The following is an 8,127-nucleotide window of genomic DNA, read 5'->3' on the forward strand; positions in this document are numbered from 1 at the left end:
GTGATTGTTGATGTTGCGTTGTTGTAAGTGCAATTCTGCATATTTCTGTCATACGGGCGAAGGCATGACAGCTTTATTTGTCTGTTTTTCTTCTTCTTTTTTTTAGCCTACCAAGATACCACAGTTGAATACTCCCAACAAGGTACTTGAAAGTTAGTATATTGTCCAAAATCATTCCAATGTACTAAATCCTGACAATCATGGTATTCCATGTTGGCTAAAACCCTACTGTAGATGTGATGTCTTTTATATATTGCACTACAAGGATTCGTGATCAACCTACCTCTTTGATCCTATGCCACGTCTTTCTCTAAATCTATGACAATTACCTGGGGACGAAGAGGAGAATAAGGTAGACGACTATGCGAAGGAGAAAGTCTACCAGGGTTTGGAAGGTTGGGAGCTGAGGAAGAGGAGGAAAGAGAAGACGGGAGATGGAAGAGGAGGAGGCCATTTCTGCCTGGGACCTGGATGGAGCAGGAGAAGGTTTGGAGGCAACCATCTGAAGAGAAAGATGGTTGGAAGGGAGTTCGTAAAACCTTGATTTGGGGATCGCAGCAGCCAAACGTGGATTTGGAAGACAAGTGGGTGGTTGTGTTGATTTCCTTTTGCATCTTATTAAGGTGAGGAGGAAGTGACAGAGGAAGAGATTGGAGATTTGAGGGTGTGCTTGTCGGGGTAGGACGCAAACAAAGTGGAAAAGAAGGAATGGAAGTAACTGGAGAAAGAGGCACTGAGGCTGTGGAGGTAGAAGTCACCTCTGTACCCTGGGCTCTGTACCCTCGCTACGGGGCTGAGCTGGTTAGGGAAGGGGTGTGGGGGATCCAGGGGTCTACATGTTGTAATTTCCCACCTCTGCCAGAAGGGGTCATTCTCCTCGCAGTCTTTAAGTGCAGGCCTGGGTGCGAACAAACGCTCAAGTCGGTCGCTTAAGTAGCTCGAGTAGAATAACTGGGCAGCAAAGTTCATCCTGATCGAAGCGCTGTCCTCCTACAGTCCAACAAGTCTCTGTATCCGAAACCCTCTCCTCCTCCGGCTGTTGTGGTGTGTCCCTTGGATAAGAGGACACTGACTGGAGCTGCTTCCACAGTGTAACGTCCCCTGCCCCAGCCCCCTCCCTCTTTCCCTGCCCAGAGGCTATTTAAGAAGGGATTACCCAGGGACACATGCATGGTGGCTCTGCAGCGTCTCTTCAATGGCCTGGCACCTCCCAACGTTCTATTCCTGGTCCCAGACCGGGATTACTACCCCATTCTATGACGTTGTGCTAATCAGACAGTCTAAGGAGATAGATGCAGACTTAGAGTTTATCTAGGGAGCAGTGATCTGGAGGCTCAACCACAGTGAAGGAACGACTCTGGATGGAGGATCAGAAATGAAAGAAAGTGGGGTGGTGGGTGCCTGCAAGTTTGTGTCCAGAGAATTGCAGGATCCAATACTTGTATCTACAGAATTAGTGAAAGGGAGCCCTAAGTAACTCTCATATCTCCATTTTCCATATCTAGAATCCAGATGCACCTCATCTGAAACTGCTCTCCGAGATACATAAAGGGTATACCGTGGACGATTTTCTGTTGTAATCTGAAAGAAACTGAGGCAGGATGTTGCTGAAGAAAAGCAAGGCTTCCCTGACTATAGAGTACATGGAGTAAAACTGTAGAGAGAGGCTGCCATCCACACAGATAACAGAGACTTTAGGGAAAGTGGAGTAAAGGTAAATGGTCTGCTGCCAGCACTCAGCAGCCAGTCAGGATACTACTCAGCTCTGATCGGATGTCCAACGTGTCCCTCAAATCTGAATTGAGGAGAGACAGTGATGCCAGCCACCCAGATCTGCCCCAGCAGATCTTACAATCTGTAATGTTATCTATAAGATGATCTGAAATTAAATTAAAATAGCCAATACTTATCTTATCTTACTACAAATCGACATACATTTTTTTATTGTTTGTTTTATTGGTAAGATGACACAATTTCAAGTCTAGTAGGCTCTGACTAGTCCACAGACACTTCTAGTAAGCATAAATGCACATACTCTGTAGGGGCAGGGGTAAAAGTAAAAAAGGTCAGATTTGAGTGGTAGTAGGTAAATTGCGAGCATTGCACGGAGAAACCGAAGCCTACGTTTGAAACAAAGCACTTTGCTTAAGTCTGTCACAAAAAGACGTTGTGAAGAGCCGAGTGGAAGAGCAGCTCAAGTCAGCCATTATTCTATCATCAACCCAGACACCTAGTCCTGCGCCAAGAAGTAACAACATGTACATGGCTGCTAATTCTGCCCTTTCCCCGTCAGCAGCAGAATGTGACTTAGCATTTGACTCTCCATCTAAGACATCCACCCTTCCATGTCAAAGCATAGGTACCTGCAGCCATGCACGCAGAAAAGCAGATTCAGATATTTTAAATGGCCAAGAATGAATATGAACCATATTTTACAAGGCCACGCATGGGTTACAGGGGTTACCCCTAAGCTCACACCAGAGAGGCAGCTGGGCCAATCAGAGGGACACATTTTGACACTTAAAGACACTTTGTCCCATTAAAACAAAAATCCTATTCAAACTAAAGCTGCTAGTATGCTTTTTTAAATATGCCTGTTGGATGGTTGAATTGTGTCATGAGGAGACACATAAATCAGTCAGAAAATTGGATAATAGAAACTTTATGTGGCAGAAAAAATCTGCATGATTTCAAACATAACTCTTTGTTTAGACATAAAGGGAGTGAAGTCAGCCGGACAGCTGAAGTTACAATAGCGTAGAAAATGTAAAGTAACGGACCATTGATGAGGGTCATAGTTTTGTCAACGGAAGTTAGAAATGCACAGACCATGGAAAGAAAAGTAATACCCCATTTGAATATCTGAAAGGTTAATCTTCATGATTTGGCAACTATGGTACAATTTGATGAAATGTCCGCCATGCAGGCAGTAAAGATTTGGTACCAGTCTCCTCATCATACAGGGAGTAAGCTGACCACATGACAGAGCTCAACAAAAACTTGGAGTAGTGCTTTAGTGCTTAGTGGTATTCATCCCAGTGCATGGGGCAACCAAATGCTCCGTGGGAATCTGCAGCATGCCCTGACAATACAGACTCATGATTGACTGTCGACATTTGAGGAGGATGTGCACATGCACACTCCCACACACCACCTCTTTCCACAAACTAGCTCCATCATTCCAGTCAGAATCAGTAACAGTCAAAACAAATTGGTGAAGAGTCTGAAGACACTATGTTAGAACTTCACTGCTAAGACAGTGAATTTAGTACCCATCCCTTGTCAGCTGCAGTCTATCACAGAAAAGGAGACGGCTAATACATTTAACAAACTGACACTTGCCCTACTAAACATTAGATCTTTGGCAGGAAAATCCTTTTTAATCAATGATTTTATTACTAAGCACAACCTTGATTTTTTGTTCCTAACTGAAACTTGGTTGGACAATAATAACAGTGATACAGTACTCATTGAGTCAGCCCCTCCGAATTTTCACTTCATGACTGAGAATAGACTTAATAAGAAAGGTGGTGGAGTCGCTATTTTGTTTAATGATTCATTTCAATGTACGAAAGTATCTTACGGAAATTTTGCTAGTTTTGAACATGTGGCTCTTCAGCTGAGGTCTTCTCAAGCTATATTTCTTAATATTTATAGGCCACCAAAATGCTGTGCAGCATTTTTTGAAGATTTTGCTGAATTGCTGTCTATGATCTGTATTGATTTTGATTGTGTGATTATTGCTGGCGATTTTAACATTCATGTTGACAATCCTCAGGACAGAGGAACTAAAGAATTATGTTGTATTTTTGAGAACTATGGACTAACTCAGCATGTGACACAGGCCACACACAACAAGGGACACACCTTAGACTTGATTATCTCCAAGGGTCTGAACATTTCCAATGTTGAGGTGACTGATGTTGCTTTATCTGACCATTCATGTCTTTTCTTTAATGGCATTTTCTCTGTTAAAAAAAGGATTTAAACTAAGGTAATCAAAAAACGGTATATCACTGAGAAAACCAGTGAGACATTTGTTCAGATTTTCTCTTCCACACCTGCTCCTTCAGGTGTCTCAGTGGCCGAGCTTGTAGATAATTTTAATTGTAAAACTACAAACATTATTGATGCCATTGCCCCCATTAAGGATAAAACTGTCTCTTTTGAAAATAAATCCCCATGGAGAAATGCCACATTGGTAAGAGCAGAAAAAAGGGAGTGTCGAAAAGCCGAACGTAGATGGCGAAAAAGTAATCTCCAGGTCCATTATGAGTCCTATAAAGAGAGACTTAAAACTTATAACTTTGAACTAAGGAATGCAAGGGAGTCCTTCTTCACTGACATTATTGCAAGAAACAATAATAACTCACTTACTTTATTTGCTACAGTCGATAGACTAACAAACCCTCCAGTACCAGTAAAATCTGAATTTTTATCCGATAAAGCCTGTAACGATTTTGCCTCCTATTTCACAGATAAAATTGAGAAAATTAGACAGACAGTGAATACGTCCGTATCAAGCACAGGTCCGGTGTTGTCACAGAGACCAAGCAATATAAATTCCATTATGACACAATTTTATATGATCAACCACAATAACCTGGAGGACATCATACAACAATTAAAGACCTCCTCCTGTTGCCTCGATAATTTACCAACAAATGTTTTTAAAAATGTTTTAAACTGTTTGGCTTCAGATCTCCTACATATTATAAACACATCTCTTTTTACAGGTACTTTTCCAAAGGCCCTAAAAACTGCAGTCATCAAGCCTCTTTTAAAAAAGAAAAATCTAGATACATCACTACTGAGTAATTATAGGCCAATATCAAACCTACCATTTCCAATCAGGTTTCCGACCACACCACAGCACTGAGACGGCTCTTGTAAAAGTTTTTAATGACATCCACTCTAACACAGATAGTGGCAAAACCTCAGTCTTGGTGTTACTTGATCTTAGTGCGGCATTTGACACGGTCGACCATGACATACTACTAGATCGACTGAAAAACTGGGTTGGCCTTTCAAGATCAGTTCTTAACTGGTTTGAATCGTATCTAAAGAACAGAGACTACTTTGTGTCTATAGGCGATTATGTATCTGAGCGTAAAATTATGACATGTGGAGTTCCCCAAGGTTCAATACTGGGACCTCTCTTATTCAACATCTACATTCTTCCACTGGCTCAGATTATGGAAAACAACAAAATAAATCACCATAGCTATGCTGACGACACACAACTTTATATAACTTTAACGCCAGGGGACTATAGTCCTATAAGAAAACTGACAAATTGCATTGAACAAATTAACAACTGGATGTGCCAGAATTTTCTTAAATTAAATGAAGAAAAAACTGAGGTGATTGTTTTTGGAGCAAAAGAAGATAAACTGAAAGTCAGTGCACAGCTTCAAATGGCCCTGTTAAAAACAACAGACAAAGCAAAAAATCTTGGTGTCGTCATGGACTCAGACTTGAATTTTAACAGTCATATTAAGACAATAATAAAATCAGCCTATTACCATCTTAAGAATATATCAAGAATTAGAGGACTTATGTCTCAGCAGAATTTGGAAAAACTGGTCCATGCTTTTATTTTTAGTAGACTTGACTACTGTAACGGCGTCTAAAAAACTAATTAGACAGCTGCAGCTGATTCAAAATTCTGCAGCAAGAGTTCTCACTAGGACAAAAAAAGTGGATCATATCACTCCAGTTCTAAAGTCTGCACATTGGCTTCCTGTGCCTCAGAGAATTGATTTCAAAATACTTATGCTGGTTTATAAATCCCTAAATGGCTTAGGACCAAAATATATCTCAGATCTATTAGTGCTTTATGAACCACCCAGACCTCTCAGGTCGTCTGGAGCAGGTTTGCTCATGGTCCCCAGAGTCAGAACTAAACAGGGAGAAGCAGCATTTAGTTTTTATGCTCCGCATATCTGGAACAAAATACCAGAAAACTGCAGGTCTGCCCCAACTCTCAGCTCTTTTAAATCAAGGCTGAAGACCTTACTTTTTGATAATGCTTTTTGTTAATTCTTTTATCAAACAGTGATTTTTATTCTTGTATTTTATTTCGTATACAATTTTAATACGGATTATTTTTTTTATTTTATTTTTTTTTATGTATCTTAAATGGTTTTAAATTTGTATTCATTACTATTTTTATTCTTATTTTACTCCCTATTTTTGTTATTTGTTCTTTAATGATTGATGATTTATGGGAAGCACTTTGAGTTGCCTTGTGCTGAAATGTGCTAATATAAATAAAATTGCCTTGCCTTGCCTTTCAGTCAAGCCGTCGATGGTTTCGGTAAGTACAGCAAATGTACAATAGGATTAGGAAACAGTCAATGGAAACCAAAGGTCAGCTAATGACTTGTCTTAAAAGCAAAGGGTGGAGCTTTGTTTCTTTTGATGGAGTCACAGACTTCACACACACACAACCACACAACCACACACCTCAGCCAAATGAGATTTACAGTAGCTGCTTAAAAAGAGGCAGAAAGACGGTGGTTGCCAGGGGCCAGGCAGGTACCGAGAGCTGACAACAACAAGGTTTAGTGAGGGCCATGTTCAGGTGAAGATGACTGTTTGACTGGATGAAACGATGAAGGCAACAACGACAGTCCAGTGATGGAATATAACTAAGTGCATTTACCCAAGTAGGCTAACAGTAGCCTACTTAGGTACAAATTGGAGGTACCTGTACTTGAATAACTTTAATTATAGATGAAACTACCCAACAATATATGAGCACACAAGTCCAGCTGGAATGATAAGCCGATTGATTAAACACTTAGTTGATTGACAGAACTGATTTGATCGTTTCCTGTCTCTAACGTGAGGATTTTTCTTCATTGAGTACTTTTACTTTTAATTCTTTAAGTACATTTTCATTATGATACTTACATACTTTGACTTAAGTAACATTTTCAATGCAGGACTTTTACTTGTAACAGAGTATTTTGTTGTGTGGTATTAGTACTTTTACTTCAATTTTATTTCTAATATCAAATCCTAACAAAAGTTATCTCGAGACACTTTACAGATAAAGCAGGTCTAGACCACGCTCTAGAATTTACAAAGACCCAACAATTCCAGTAATTACTTAAGTAAAGGATCTCAATACTTCTTCCACCACTGCGAGGGTCTCCTTTGTCTCTTCATGCTGGTGAGGACATTTGGTCACCATGACAACTGACAGGCATTACAATGAAAAGACAAAAACAACTCTTGACAGACGTATAGACAGCACAAAAAGGAGGAGTGGACAGAAATAAACGGAGAGAAGGTGACCCCGCCTCCAGCAGTCTGTCACACCACAGATCAGCATGGACGCCGGCCCACTGGACGCCATGATCCTGTGGCTGTGTGTTGGTGTAGACGCACTGTGCTTCGCCGTGTGTCCACCAGCCGAATCAAGGGTCACCACGTCAACTCTGACATGCATTTACATTCAATATCATGCTGGATTAGAATGCTCTTTCATTTCTACTACACATCCGCATGATATTTCTTTCACATATTGAAATAAACAGTATGATCATTTCTATGTTCCAGAGTATAAAAATGTTAATATGCTCAGACTTAGGTCATGAAAACAACAGGAAACCATATTTGACAAACTTGTCTTAATGAAGACTGATTGTATTTTAAACTGTGAACAACTTTTTTCTTTAAGTTTTTTTGATATCTCTAATGTCATATGTATTTTATGGTCAAAAAAACAATAGCTGAAATGTATGTAATGCTATGTAAATCAAAACAAATTATGTAACATTAATACCCCACATTTAACACTTATATCTCAGTCGTATTGCTTTGCATTCGTTCTCCTGTTTTGCATGTTTAAATTAAGACCTAACAATGTAGCACATTGGTGTTAAAATAAACAATATATATATGAGTACATTTTTTTTTATTATTGCTCTGCATGCTTATAAACCACTTTAATTACCTTTTTAAACGGAAACTACCTTACATTTTTTAGGGTTACTCTGTCACGTCTGTCTGTCACAACTCTGCAACAGTTACTGTACAGCGTACTGCTCTCGTTACATAAACTAACTAATGAATAAACCAGTAAATGTTTCCTGAATAATTCATAAAAATAAGCGT

Source organism: Perca flavescens, chromosome 17 (genome assembly GCF_004354835.1).
Source record: "Perca flavescens isolate YP-PL-M2 chromosome 17, PFLA_1.0, whole genome shotgun sequence".
NCBI classification, from domain to species: Eukaryota; Metazoa; Chordata; class Actinopteri; order Perciformes; family Percidae; genus Perca; species Perca flavescens.